Below are 14476 nucleotides of genomic sequence, written 5' to 3' on the forward strand. Positions count from 1 at the left end.
GAAGACCCAATAGCCAGAATAGATAACAAAAAACCCGGGTGTATAGATTTTGAAGCGTGTGACGAAGACGAGGTCCAAACTGAGAATAATAAAGCAGAAGAATCTGGATGTATAGACTTCGAAGACTGTAATGAATATTTGAAGGAAGAAAAAAGAAAATTGAAGGAAAAGAAAGAAGAAGAAATAAGGAAGAAAAAAGAGTTGGCGGCGAAAGCAAAAGCAGATAAGAATAAAAAGGAATAAATTTGCTTTGATTGGACGCGATTTGTTATTATTTGCGGATTCTTTTTTATATTAAACAGCAGCCAAACTGAAACACCTAAAGGCATATAAGATGAGGGTGTGCTCACTTCTTGGATATTTTAAGTCTATTTCGGTCTAGAATAACCTAACTTAACCACAAAATATTTTTTTTGAAAAAACCCTGACATGGTGGACCGATTTTTATGAAACATGGCTAAGAACACTCCCGACTAACTCAGCTTTCAAACAAAAAAAACTAAATAATCTAAATCGGTTCATCCGTTTAGGAGCTATGATATCACAGGCAGACACACACAGAGACAGACAAACAGACAGATAAACAGACAGACAGACAGATACGTCAAAGTTATAACACCCCGTCTTTTTTGCGTCAGGGGTTAAAAACCAGGGCTATTGATACAGTCAACCTACGATAAGTTCGCAACAATGTAGACAGTCTCGCCGGTGCAACTGATTTTTTGTACGTCAAACTTCGATGAAATTAAGACGATCACTTAACCACTTAACTCTTAGGGCAAACTTATCGTGGGCTCTATTGACGGCGGAGTCTAGTAACACTTTGAGTCGCCATCGCTAAGCCAGTGAAGTAAACTAGTACTTATTGATATTGATGAACGGCTGGCTTAGTAGGCTTATGAAACCAATGGTCATAGATTAGACACTCGGTAAAGGCTTTGTCTCATAAAAGACTGATAAACATAGATATTGTTTCTTAGGTTATGTCTGTAAAAGGTTGTATGGTAGGGCACAGTACAGCGGATATCATCTCGCTCGAATCTAGAGCAGAGCCCGACTGGGGAAGTACCTCCGCCTTACAGAAGACCACAGCCAAATATCACTAGACCCTACCCAAAGTGTCGTGTTACTGCCGGTGAGTAAGGCTGCCAGAGCTCAACGAGGGTGCGGTGTGCTGGTTATGGAAGGACCTACGGAACTAATTTGTTCCGTCTATTGTCCTTTGAGTCGTCGGCAACCCAAACCCTCCTTACAACCTGTACACTCCTTTTTTGCTGTGTACTTAACACAGCAAAAAGAGTGTAGGTACAAGTCTCTAATGGGTTGGCCACGCGCACGTGACAAGTGAGTTGCAGGCGTCCATAGGTGACGGTGACCGTTTCCCACTAGGCGGACCGTATACTGGTTTGCCACCGACGTAATATTAAAATAATTTTTAAGAAAAAAAACCGCTTTCCTTTGGGCTTCTGGTGATAAATACTTTCAAATTTTGGATTATGTTATCAATTCGTCTGTATATTTTTTAATGTTTGTTATTCGATATCTCCATCATTTCTGAACCAATTTTGAAATTTGGATGATTCTGAAGTACTTACAGATGAGAATGAATCATCAGAACGGAACTCTAACCAGGGGCGGCTCACTCTCCATCAGCAGATCCACTGCATCAAATGTCACTGTTCTGGACGTAAGTGCATGCTGTTCTTATAAAAATACCAAAGTTACTATAAGTGTGCCGTTCAGATTTGAGGAGTTCCGTTCTGACCATCATCAGCAGTTCCACTGCACCAAATGTCACTGTTCTGGACGTAAGTGCATGCTGTTCTTATAAAAATACCAAAGTCACTATAAGTGTGCCGTTCAGATTTGAGGAGTTCCGTTCTGACCATCATCAGCAGTTCCACTGCACCAAATGTCACTGTTCTGGACGTAAGTGCATGCTGTTCTTATAAAAATACCAAAGTCACTATAAGTGTGCCGTTCAGATTTGAGGAGTTCCTTCGATTTCTCCAGGATCCCATCATCAAAACTGGGTTCTGAGAAAAATGGGACCAATCTGTATGCATATACATTCAATCAAACAAAATTTTCAAAATCGGTTCAGTAACGACGGAGATATCGAGGAACAAACATAAAAAAAATAAAAAAAAAAAACAAAAAAAAATACAGACGAATTGAGAACCCCTTCCCTTGAGATTTGGAAGGCGGTTAAAAAACCGGCCAAGAGCGTGTTGGGCCACGCTCAGTGTAGGGTTCTGTAGTTTTCCGTGTTTTTCTCAAAAACTACTGAACTTATCAAGTTCAAAACAATTTTCCTAGAAAGTCTTTATAAAGTTCTACTTTTGTGATTTTTTCATATTTCTTAAACATATGGTTCAAAAGTTAGAGGGATCTCCGAAAATATTAATATTATCAAAAAACGGTTGTAGTAAACCGTTATTCATTTTTAAATACCTATCCAACAATATATCACACGTTGGGGTTGGAATGAAAAAACTTTTTATTTTACCACTTTGTCGGCGTGATTGATATACATATTGGTACCAAATTTCAGCTTTCTAGTGCTAACGGTCACTGAGATTATCCGCGGACGGACGGACGGACGGACAGACAGACATGGCGAAACTATAAGGGTTCCTAGTTGACTACGGAACCCTAATAGGCCCACATACATAAAAAAAATATCAAACCTCTTCCTGCTGCGTAAAGAAGTCGAAGAAAAAAGTTAATAATCAAGAACTTGGCAACCAAAGATTGGCAGCTTATTTTGACTTAGACGTTTCAGTTAATGGAATAGATTTTTAACAAAAATCCTGACAATGTTAAAAACGTAGTAAATAAACATGTTTACCTCAAATCTAGCACAAAAACTTACAAAAATTCTATAAATAATCCTTTAATTCCTTTGTTTGCTTAGTTATTAAATTTTGCTATTTTTAATTTTTACTCATAACAATATTACAAGACAATCAAATCAAAATGGTACTTTCTGTCCAATATTCATCTCATACTGTAGAAGATAATTTAGAAAACGTGCCAGAAGAAAAAACTAGTGATACTGAAAGTATCGACACATTGAAGATGAACACAGAAAATGAATTGCCTCCTAGTGATCTTGAACGCCTAAAGACATTCACCCATAAAGTAGCAAGATGTGCAGCCAAATCGTTCTGCGAGACTTATGTTCGCCCTTTGGTCATCAATAATCCCAAACCATTACCATGTAAATCAGAGGCTATAAATATTCATAGGCAAGAAGATCATTTAGATACTACATTAAATCCAGCTGAAGATCAAGCCGAAACAGATGATCCGAAACAAGAAAATAAAGAAAACGAAGTCACATCAGTACAAAATCAAAGAAGGGACATGGAAGAAGAAATGTATAGAAAAGCAGCAGTAGTCAATCCGATTAAAACTGAAGACCCAATAGCTGCCACAGTTAACCTATTACAAGAAAAGGGAATGGTTACATTGAATAAAGAAAAACCTAGTCTGTCCTTTGATATTGCAAATATTCTATCGTATATACCTTGCAAATCTTTGTATGCTTCTTGTGACCAAAAAGATGAAAACAACGAAGACTTGAATGAATTAAAAGCAACTGAAGAAATAGAGTCCTTTGATATTAATTCTAACGGTTCTCAGTCCAGCACTTTAAAAAAAAACAAAAGGTGATGAAGATACAAACGATAATAAAGAAGAAGCGTCTCCACTCAAAGAAGAATGGGAGTAAATACACTAAAGTCACAATTATAGAGCAACTTTACGTTGATGAGTATTTTTTGGGAATAACAAATAGAACTTGCAATAAACTAACAATATTATACCGGCTTCAATATCAATCCGTATGGACCTCACTCAGTATTTAAAATAAATAAAAAGTAATAATGGTAATGACTAGAAAATTAGGAACGTGTTAATAATATTCAAATAAACCTTTAAACACATTATGATTTTAATTTATTTGACACATATTTAAATACAGTCTGCACAAAAGCTATTAATACAGCCAAAGTGCCAAAGATATACAGAACTGTTTCGCCTGTACATTAAGGTGGGTATACATATTTTTGGCACTTTGTATTCACAGCTAGATTTCTGACAGTAAAAAAGTTCGCAAGAAATGAGATGTTCGTAGATGAAGCTTTTTAACTTTTTGACCGCCAATAGACAACTGTTATTGTTATCGTACAGTCAAGTACAGAGAGATGTATCCATTTTTTCACCTTATTGCATTGTAATAAGGTGAAAAAGTGTATACATCTCTTTGTAGTCGACTACGTCTTTCCAAAGATAATTCAACTTCAGTTTTCTGAGTCATCCGAGGAAGTATCCGAAACCGAACTGCAATTTTGCCCAGAATGCTCTCCAACAACACTTCTGTCGCCGAATAATCTAAATATTGTAGACTTTAAAGCGGTAAACAAGCCTCTTGTTGGCGGCAGAGCAAATGTATCACATACTGGTACTGGAGAAAATATTCTATTTATTTCAGAGCACGGTCTTTCTCTCATTACACTTTTCTCACTAATCCTATCAAGATTTTGTTTTTTACAGTCTCTGACTTTCTGTTTTTCCGCATCACATTCAGAAATATTATCTTCCGTTTTGAATAATTGCATTGTAATAAGGTGAAAAAGTGTATACATCTCTTTGTAGTCGACTGTACAGTCTTTCCAAAGATTCTAAAGACAACTACATAACAGTCGTCAGCTTCGTGCATGCATAAGAAACTTACGCGTTAGTCTGTAACGATCAATGTGCCATAATTAGCACGCCTAACGAAGACATTTAACTGTCCGTCGGCGGAAATAATTCGTGTATAGGCGAATTTTGGCATAGTTGTAGGGAATGGTGTTCTAATCCACATACTCAAAGTACTGATGGGTAGGGGAGGAGCTAACGGGTGGAGGGGGGTGTAAAGGTCCCTTTTTTTAGTTTTTCGCGAATAACTCTTAAACTGTGGCACATAGCAAAAAATGTTCTGAAACACAAGTAATCTTCATAATATTCTCTACAAAAAAGTCTTATACACTTTTTATCTGGGACCAATCATTGATGAGATATGGAAGGAAAAAGATGGACAATAAAGGAATAAACTCATTTGTTTATGAACAATACGTTTATTCTTATAGAGACGCGGTAGCGTGTCAAGCCAGGTTCAAGTAACAAAAGTAGCAAGCAGCACCGTGTGTAATATTACACGAACTGTTTGGAGCCACATTTGACCCCCTTCTAACTCAAAAACTATTTCACATAAACGTGTTATAATGCAACGTAAAAAGAAACCAACGCGCGTAGTAAAGTATGAGCTATAAGCGCTCCTCAATAAGCCCGGTACTAGCAGCCCGCCTTAGTGCGTTTTCACATTATCCGATCCGATATCGGATGTCGGAAGGATTTCAAAGGCAAAAATCCAAGACGGCGCCTTAAATGTACGTGATATCGGTTCTACTTCCGATATCGGATCGGATAATGTGAAAACGCACTTACCCCGCGCGCGCGCGCAGCCCTTTATAAGCCACCGCGCGGCCGGCGCTCTCTCATCCCAGTCGTCCTCAAAACGTCGACGTAAGTGCGTTTTCACATTATCCGATCCGATATCGGATGTCGGAAGGATTTCAATAGTAAAAATCAAAGATGGCGGCTTAAATGTATGGGATATCGGTCCTACATCCGATATCGGGTCGGATAATGTGAAAACGCACTAAGACCGCCCCACAAGGATGGGGCGCGACCAGATACAGCCCTCACAGCGCCCAGCGCGGAAGGGGCTACTCACACCCCAGCAGGGGTGTTGAACGACATTACAGCAGCGCTCTCTCAGTTTGTCTCGCGCAGCGATCCGATCACATTGTAGCTGACTTGACGAGCAAAGCATCACGACCGCCCGGTATTGCTTTGATGGGATAAATTCATAAATAAAATTCCTAACTATCTTCCATCTCTACTTCGATGGGAGCTCCGTTAGTGCATGCTCCCGAGCATACACCACAGACACTGGAGCAGGCAATTCCTGCTTTTCGGCAGCCGCATCGCACCCCACACTCAGTCTTGCATCGGCAAAATATAGTTTTGAGAATGGTGTCAGGTGCCACTGGGTCGTTGGTTGTCACTAGCTTTAATATGCCATCGCCTCTTCTAGTTCATCCCCATTCAGTAGGTGGTAAATAAATTGTACGTTAAATACAAAAATATTTGTACGCCTTTTTTTTCGGATTCAATAAGTAAAATTTTCCTAAAATAGAGGTAAGTTTAGCACGTGCATTCAATATTCAAGCAGGCGTACAAATATTTTGTATTTAACGTACAATTTATTTACCACCTACTGAATGGGGATGAACTAGAAGAGGCGATGGCATATTAAAGCCAGTAACAACCAACGACCCAATGGCACCTGACTCCATTCTCAAAACTATATTTTGCCGATGCAAGACTGGGTGTGGGGTGCGATGCGGCTGCCGAAAAGCAGGAATCGCCTGCTCCAGTGTCTGTGGTGTATGCTCGGGAGCATGCACTAACGGAGCTCCCATCGAAGTAGAGACGGAAGATAGGAATTTTATTTATGAATTTATCCCATCAAAGCAATACCGGGCGGTCGTGATGCTTTGCTCGTCAAGTCAGCTACAATGTGATCGGATCGCTGCGCGAGACAAACTGAGCGAGCGCTGCTGTAATGTCGTTCAACACCCCTGCTGGGGTGTGAGTAGCCCCTTCCGCGCTGGGCGCTGTGAGGGCTGTATCTGGTCGCGCCCCATCCTTGTGGGGCGGTCTTACGTCGACGTTTTGAGGACGACTGGGATGAGAGAGCGCCGGCCGCGCGGTGGCTTATAAAGGGCTGCGCGCGCGCGCGGATAAGTGCGTTTTCACATTATCCGATCCGATATCGGAAGTAGGACCGATATCCCGTACATTTAAGGCACCGTCTTGGATTTTTGCCTTTGAAATCCTTCCGACATCCGATATCGGATCGGATAATGTGAAAACGCACTACCGCGGGCTGCTAGTACCGGGCTTATTGAGGAGCGCTTATAGCTCATACTTTTACTACGCGCGTTGGTTTCTTTTTACGTTGCATTATAACACGTTTATGTGAAATAGTTTTTGAGTTAGAAGGGGGTCAAATGTGGCTCCAAAAGGTTCGTGTAATATTATTACACACGATGCTGCTTGCTACTTTTGTTACTTGAACCTGGCTTGACACGCTACCGCGTCTCTATAAGAATAAACGTATTGTTCATAAACAAATGAGTTTATTCCTTTATTGTCCATCTTTTTCCTTCCATATCTCATGAATGATTGGTCCCAGATAAAAAGTGTATAAGACTTTTTTGTAGAGAATTTTATGAAGATTACTTGTGTTTCAGAACATTTTTTGCTATGTGCCACAGTTTAAGAGTTATTCGCGAAAAACTAAAAAAGGGACCTTTACACCCCCCTCCACCCGTTAGCTCCTCCCCTACCCATCAGTACTTTGAGTATGTGGATTAGAACACCATTCCCTACAACTATGCCAAAATTCGCCTATACACGAATTATTTCCCGCGAGATAGGCTTCATTGAGTGTGCTAAATCGCTATTACCTGGCGACCAGTGCACGACATAGTCCTTTGCCGTTTAGCACTGCAAAACTTCATAGTCTTCTTTTTATACTAAGATTTATTTAAACTCATGTGGGTGTGTTTAGTAAAACGTCCCACTTCGTCGGTTACCATCAAGGCGAGATTTACTTGTATCTTTATATGAATAACCTGAAAAACCGGCAATCGACAAAGTGGGACGTTTTCTCGTGCACATTCATAGGCATTAAGTCAAAGATAATAGAAGAAGATGTCTTAGTCTATGCATTAAGTAAATACATCAATTCTTGATTCAAACACAAATCAGTCCGTCTGTACAGTACCGTCGCCGTTTTTTAAGCAGCGGTGTGGTCGTACCTTAAGAAAACCAATATTTTTTTAAAGTAACACTATGCCGTGCATGCGATGTTTACGACTGACAACCAAGTGTCAAAAGTGACTTGACTCAACACAATAATGGATTTTCTTTAACACTGTTAAATTACCGTTAAAATGCAAAATTTTGTGCAGACACACCAAACATCGTTTTTAGTTTTAGATGAACTAGAATCTCCAAACTATTATGCTTCCTATAAAATACAGAGAAGAGGATAGCCTTCTAAGTGATTTTTCATTTCATTCAACTTATGATAAAGAAACACAAACAGATCCGAAATGCAGCAACGAATGTAAAAAACAAGTAATTGTTACAGAACCTGGTGTTACTGGGCAAGATATTGAAAAATTATTTGAGTACCGTGATGTTCTTAATGACACAGGAATTATCGATAAAGAAATTCGTATTGAACATATTAAACAACACAAACCAGGCGTCCTAAGTGCGCATTCATCACAAGGGACTTTCTTCGTTGGTAATATTCTTACGCGGGAACAAGAAGATTGCACTGGAGCAACCCTAAGTAAATATTGGAAATTGGACGAAAGTATTGAAAAAGAATACTTCAACCGTGGATACGTCTATATTCCATGCATTGAGGCAGAAGAAGATAAAAAAGATGAAGTTTCGGATACAGTGTGTATATTTATACCTAATAAAGAAACGCAAGAAAGTGTAGATGTAGAAAATAATGATGATATAAGCAACAATAAACTTATTGAGATATCTATAAGTCATCCTACGAATAAGTCTTCCTTTCTTTTGAAATCAAAACCAAGTAAAGAAAAAGTATCTGCACACATAAGCTTTATAGGTATCGCAGTAGAAGATCAAGCAATTCGTATTGACATAAGCAATACGGAAAACATGTCAGATAAAAAAAGTAGCAATGAACCTTGCGACCGGATTGAGCGTCTAAGCCGTTTGGCCCACGGAGTAAAGGATTGCGTTTCTAATACTCTATCGGCCATTGCAAATCCTATCTGTAAAGACATATGTAAGAAGCCTAAAGAACTTAGATACGAATGCAAGAAACAAGACGTAACTGAAGAAAAGATAGTCAAAATACATGAAATTCCCACATCGGAGTCTCTAAAAGAAAAACCAAAAAAAGAAGGAATATTGCCCAGATTAAAAAAATCTTTATCCAGCTTAGTTTGTACCGCTGCTCATCACGGTAAAGATAAATCAAAATCTTCCACTGAACCTCAAATCGAAAATCCACCCGAGAGTAATAAAATAGAAGAACAAAAAAAGCCTTCTTCTTGTAAAATCGAAAATCCACCCGAAAATAAAAAAAAAGAAGAAGAAGAGGATCATTCTGTTCCGAACAAAGTAGGTGGTCCAGCAAACAAAAATCTCTGTCCGTCTCCGCCAAAACCTCGGCAGTGTTGTTCTGACACAGAATCTACAGGAACATTGGAGGCGCGACCAATTACACCTCTCGTTAATGAAATAAGCCCAAACAATGAATTTGTTACTGAAGATTACATATTTAATAACAATATAGAAGTAGACAAAGAAGATACAATAAAAAACAATGAGAATAATTGTGACCCATTTACAGGAGCGTCTAATGCAATGGATGATTTTACTAGTTTCAAAACAGAAGATAATATTTCTGAATGTGAAGCGGAAAAACAGAAAGTCAGAGACTGTAAAAAACAAAATCTTGATAGGATTAGTGAGAAAAGTGTAATGAGAGAAAGACCATGCTCTGAAATAAATAGAATATTTTCTCCAGAACCAGTATGTGATACATTTGCTCTGCCGCCAACAAGAGGCTTGTTTACCGCTTTAAAGTCTACAATATTTAGATTCTTCGGCGACAGAAGTGTTGCTGGAGAGCATTCTGCACAAGATTGCAGGTCGGTTTCGGATACTTCCTCGGATGACTCAGAAAACTGAATTTTGGACAATTTGAGAATTAAAAAACTTTTATAGACCGTGATTACCTTTTTTTTGCCTCCGCACCCGATATTTCGACGCAGTTGAATACGCGACGGCTGCGTTCACTTTCAGCGTTACCACTGGTCGCATTCACAGTTGACAGCACGCTGCCTACGCAACTTTGATATCCATCCATCCGCTTTCTTCAGTTTTCAAATATCGGGAGCTCGACAAAAATCAAAAAGGTAATCACGGTCTATATCCCGGTCAATATAACATACATACAATAACGCCTGTATCCCATATAGGGGTAGGCAGAACACATGAAACTACTAAAGTTTCAGTGCCACTCTTGGCAAAAATGGGTTGAAAGAAATCCAAATTGTAACATTGCAGTGACAGGTTGCCAGCCTCTCGCCTACGCCACAATTTAACCCATATCCCATAATCGCCTTCTACGACACCCACGGAAAGAAATGGGGTGGTGAAATTCTTAACCCGTCACCACACAGGTCAATATAAGTCCAATGAAAATAAACGTGAATCACTCAAAACTCTTATTAAAAAAAACTGTCTTCGCGTAACCATTTTTAAGTTCATGTATGTTGCAATAATCCACCTTTCAAGATGTTAGTTTCATAAAATTATTATAACTGTTTTTGAGTTGTCTTTTATTATGCGTAACGCCTTAATATGCGGGAAATTATTTTGAGCAATATTGCCATTATTTTCTGAGATAAAACAGAAGCTAATTTTAGTGTATATCTTAAAATCTAAAATAATATCTCAAGGACTGTTTTATGGTCTTCTACATAGTTTCTAAGTTAGAATAATTTTGTTTGAATTGCATGTTTGCAGAAAAGACTAATTCTCATTCGAAACGAAGCATTTTGAAATCGTTGGCCCTTCTGCGTAGAGTACTAGCGCAAATACTTCGATTGAATTGAAGAATATCAAGGAAATCACAAACTATTTATACGCAAATGTTTTAGCTGCATTGCGAACTGTTGAACCTCAATTTGCTGAAACTCGATCGTATCTCGAACCGAGTAGGCCTTCAGTGACACGACTGGTAACATGAGATTTATGGAGATTAGAAATATTGATGAGATTATGCGTTCAGTGGCCTATTTCACAACAGTTACAATTGTCACCTGACTGTGCCACTTGTGCCACTTTGCCGTTCATTGCCTGTTCAACAAGGTATTTGATTGACGCTGAGTAATAATAGATAGATAGATAGAATACTCTTTATTGGCACACCTCAGCAAAAGATACAGTGGAGACAAAACAAATAATTATAAATAGAGGCAGACAACAGGCGGTCTTATCGCTAAAGAGCGATCTCTACCAGACAACCTTTGGGTAGCGGAAATAACAAACATAATCAAAAGAGTAGGTGCTTCGAAATAAAAATCATAATTATTCTAATGTCCAACACACAAATAATGTTACATATCAACCCAGAAATAGGCACATAATTGTTAGTATCCAGTGCCAATGTCTCGGTGAAATACCCCACAGCTGAAGAATATTTTAAAATTAGTTGAACTAAAAAGGTCTTACAAAATTACCAACCAGTGTCCAGACATTGTGTGAAAAAAAATCTGTCAACTTCACTTATTATTCATCCGTCATTCCCTTTGATCACTTCTTCTATTTCTAATTTTACAAAATTTCCAAAAAAATGTCCGATAATAATTGTCATAAGAACATCACCTGTGTACCTTGTAACGACATTATAGAAAAGTTAAAAGATGATCCAAAAAAAGAAAACGATGGGAACTGCGCGAATTGCATATGTGGAAAAAACTGCTCGAACACAGACAATATGAATAGAAAGGAAGATCAACCCAAAAACTAAAAAGGTATAATGAATAACTATAATTTGCTAGTAATGTGTTGTAAGTACTATCTATTTTGTCACATTGATCCAGATGTGAATCTTGGCCTCCGAAACGAGAGCCCGCAACCTGTCCGGATCCTGCGCGGCCTCCTGCCAGTCACTGAAGCTGTAAAGCTGACGCAGATCCGCCACCACACTGTCACACCTCGGACACTGGCGATCAAATATATTGAAAGAGGCGCATTCCTAGCACACAGTCTTAGCTCGTGTAGGTGAACGCGTACTATGCTTGTATGAGTGAAATATGACAAGTCGACTGTTCGTGTTTTTGACAGGCGGTAACTGTGAGGTAACCGAAAGGGGGTGGGCGGCACTTTTAGCGGGGAGCGGGAGTGGCCATACTGTACGATAGTACTCTTTATTATACTGTGACACTGTCCTCTCAGCGATACCTAGCTGCAGGGTTAGCACATGATTGCCGCGAGATGACTACCCGTCCTTATGTCATTAGTACGGTTAGAAAAAGGGGAACTACTCTTGCGGCGATCATGTGCTAGCCTACTGGTCCGACCCACAGGACGGTCACCGGTGAATTGTACACTCCTTTTTGCTGTGTTCTTAACACAGCAAAAGGGAGTGTACATGTTTCTAATGGGGTGGCAACGCGCATGTGACACTGTTTGAGTTGCAGGCATCCATAGGTTACGGTGACCGCTTTACATCAGGCGGACCGTATACTTGTTAGGAACGCTCTTAAATAGCCCGGTCATCTCTCATTCTAAGCGTAGTAATGATTATTTGACATTATTTGATTTGAAAATGCACAGACGACATTTCATTTAAATTATACATTCCGTAGTTTTTTTCTTTTTTAATAAATGGGTAAGCCCATTTCGTTGGCATAATCTAACTATCCTCGTTGATAGGTGTCAAAAATAACTAGTAACTCATTGCAAAAAAAGTATTTTTTAGAAAAAAAAAATATTTTTTTATTTTAAGTGCCAGTGCCAAAAAAAAACGAAAAAAAATTACACAAAAAATTTTTTTGGCGAAATTAGCTTGACGTCATATAACATTTCATCTTTATTTTGCCCTTAGAAATATGTAGTTAAAATCTTTCGGTTCTCTTATGTTACACCCTGTTGACAATGGTGAAGGAAATGGACTCCAGGTAGCAAGCATCTTTTTTTTTTTTTCAGGGTAACAGTACTTATCCTTTCTGTTGCAGAGTCGAAAACCATCGGAATTGGAACCTAGATCATGGAATTCGAAGAAATGGTAAAATAGTTGGAAAAGCAAAATCTAAATTAAAGATGACTGTGTAATAAATAGATTGGACTTGTTATAAGTTGTTTTAATTATGAAGGCGACGACTATCCTTAACGCATTCATCGTCACCCTCTTCCCACTTTGCTGTGTGCCTACTGATGTGCCGACGGAAAGTTTCCAAAATTCTGAAATTTTCACATAGGAAAACTTCGGAAACTTTCCATACTTTGTATGGATGGAAACTTTCCATTTCATAAATTCAAATTCCCTTTATATATATCGTGAAGTTTCGTAAATTTTTCAAGAAATTTGAGATGTTTTTGGAAAGTTTCCGCAACTTGCACATCACTGTGTGCCCCAAACGCACATGTGAGTTCAATCGACTATTGCCCAGTGCCTCCAACGCACATACGATTTCATACTAATACAGGAACACTTCAAAATATAATATGCGTCTAAGGCACGGGATGTAAGTCACTACATACTATGAATTTTTTTTATTTTTTTTTTATACTACGTCGGTGGCAAACAAGTATACGGCCCGCCTGATGAATGACGCGTCTGTGCGTTGAAGGTTTTGGGTGAGAGAAACGGAAACGCGTATGTGTCGCTTAGCTTAACTTCAAACTCTGGTAAATCCATTCTGCTAAAAGGTTGAGTCTTTTTCAGATTATTATATATTTTTATTTTGGGTGTCCAGCACGATGGCGTCCAATCGGTTTTCCCAAGTAGGCCCGACTGCCCGATCTTCTCCCATTCTCTCAAGGTGACCTAGCCAATGGAGACTACGTGCTTTGGTTTCACCTGTTATATTTGGCTCGGCTACCAGTTTTCAATTTCGGAATTTTTGCGGATCCTCCCAACTGCCATCGTCTCTTTCATTCGTTGGGCGGATAGAGTGGAGGTTGATCTCCGTGAGTTCGGCGTCGGCGAAAGCTGGCGCGATGCCGCTCAAGACAGAGCAAAATGGCGTGCTCTTGTGTTGTAGGCCAAAACTCATTTTGGGTTATCGCGCCAGCCAAGTAAGTAAGTATATATTTTTATACATTATCAACCTTAAAGCAGAATGTATTTACCAAGAGCTTGAAGCGACACATATACAGAGTGGGGCCTGTAACAAAGGCGAATAATTGAACTCTAGGCTATTCTCCTTATACTGATCAACATTTGTTCGGCGACTTTTAAAAATAACTTGTATTTTAATTTTTATCACCCTTGAAAGTTTTTTCTAAGGGTCCCCCCACATCTAGCGTCTCGCGAGCGTCGCGTCGGGCCAACTGTATGGAAAAAGACGTCGCGTCGACGCGACGTCGACGCCGCGTCAGGCTTTGCCCATACAGTTGGCCCGACGCGACGCTCGCGAGACGCTAGATGTGGGGGGACCCTAAGAGTTAATGTATTGCGAATTCTGTTAAGTCTAAAGTGTGACAGACAACGTCAATGACAACAATAATGGCGTACATTGAAGCTAATATTTATTTTGTATGAAAAATTAAAAATTTTAGGACTTCA

At 39.2% G+C, this 14476-nt stretch overlaps 1 long non-coding RNA gene across 1 annotated transcript; it reads left to right on the forward strand.

Moving 5' to 3' along the window:
* The first annotated feature begins 11389 nt into the window (after nucleotides 1-11389).
* Nucleotides 11390-13038, forward strand: LOC125237402. The gene is made up of 2 exons (XR_007178323.1): nucleotides 11390-11717; nucleotides 12924-13038. It is a non-coding gene; the product is annotated as an uncharacterized LOC125237402 (long non-coding RNA).
* Nucleotides 13039-14476: the final 1438 nt, after the last annotated feature.

Source organism: Leguminivora glycinivorella, chromosome 21 (assembly GCF_023078275.1).
Source record: "Leguminivora glycinivorella isolate SPB_JAAS2020 chromosome 21, LegGlyc_1.1, whole genome shotgun sequence".
NCBI lineage: Eukaryota > Metazoa > Arthropoda > Insecta > Lepidoptera > Tortricidae > Leguminivora > Leguminivora glycinivorella.